Source organism: Chaetura pelagica, unplaced genomic scaffold, assembly GCF_000747805.2.
Source record: "Chaetura pelagica isolate M959 unplaced genomic scaffold, ChaPel_1.0 scaffold591, whole genome shotgun sequence".
NCBI lineage: Eukaryota > Metazoa > Chordata > Aves > Apodiformes > Apodidae > Chaetura > Chaetura pelagica.
The window spans coordinates 232,628-233,871 of record NW_009951959.1 but is presented as its reverse complement, the minus strand read 5'-3'; positions in this window follow the sequence as shown (position 1 = coordinate 233,871).

Sequence of the window (1,244 nt, the reverse complement as noted above, 5' to 3'; positions counted from 1 at the left end):
GGTCCCGGCTGCAGCCCCGGTGCGAGGCCGTGCTGGGCCTCCCGCTTCTCCTTCCCCCTCAGGTGGAGCTGGGGATGAGCCCCCCGGCCCCGTGTTCTCCCGCTTTGCCCTCCCCGTCCTTCCCCGGGGCCGAGGGGCTCGTTACCCTTCCCAGGCCCGAGGTTGGGGCGGGGGGACACACGGGTGCCTTCCTGACTTCTCACGCCGGAAAGATGTCTCTGGGGAGCTCCCCACCCGTGGAGCATGGCCAGGGGTGCTTCTTGGAGCCCCGTCACCTGCCCCCATCCCTCCTGCCACCTGCTCCCCAGGCTGGTCCCTCTCCTCGGGCCTCCGTTCCCCCGGGGGTGATCCCTGCCGTTTCCCTCCATGCCCTCTGGCTCCGGAGACACGGGCAGGGCTTTATTTTCTCTGTGCCGATGCAGCTCGACAAGACCTGAATCTTTAACGGCAGGGCTGGAGGTCTCTGGCAGTGTTGCACCGGTTATCTCTCGATCATCTCTCACCCATGAGAGGCAGAGATGTAAGCAGAGGATAACAGTGGCCTGTCTGGGCCTGTCTTGCCTGCAAGTGAGAGATTAAGCACCTTGTTGCCCACACAGAGTGTGGCTCCTCCACCACTGGATCTCCACGTCTGTCAGTTTGATGTGAGTGTGTGATCTGGGGCTCGGGCCGTGGCTCAGGGTTAGTAGGTTGGTGGTGATCTACCAGCTGCTTCGTTTAACTGCGGAGAGAGGCTCCTTGGCAAAAATGCAGCAGGTCCTGCCCTGCTGAAAGGCCGAGGAGCTGTGTTGTGGGACCTCAGGCCTAGGAGGTGTTTGGTGGAGAGAGCTCAGAGGGATCTCTGGGCTTTGCACAAGGGACCTGTTCCCAGACCCCCAGCCAGGAGGGGCATCCTGTGCTCTGGTGCATCCCTCTGCCTGTTGCTGTTGGCATGGCTTGGAGGGGACACAGCCTGTGTGACATGCCAGGGCACGGTGACCAGGTGGCACTGCCATGGCTACCACCCTGCTGGCATCTTGTACCTAATCCACGAGGCACCCTGGGCCTGGGGGAGCTGCACAGAGCAGAGGGTAGACATGCAAGCAGGGCTCCCAGCCCCACTGGCTGTGGCAGAGTGCACCCAGGGCTGCCAGCTTTGGAGCAGTGAATCCACGCTCAAGAGGGAAAGGGAAGTGACATGAGTGTTTCCTTCCTCTTCCTCCTCTGTCCATGCCAGGAAGGACCAGTTTTATCTAGGAGCCCTT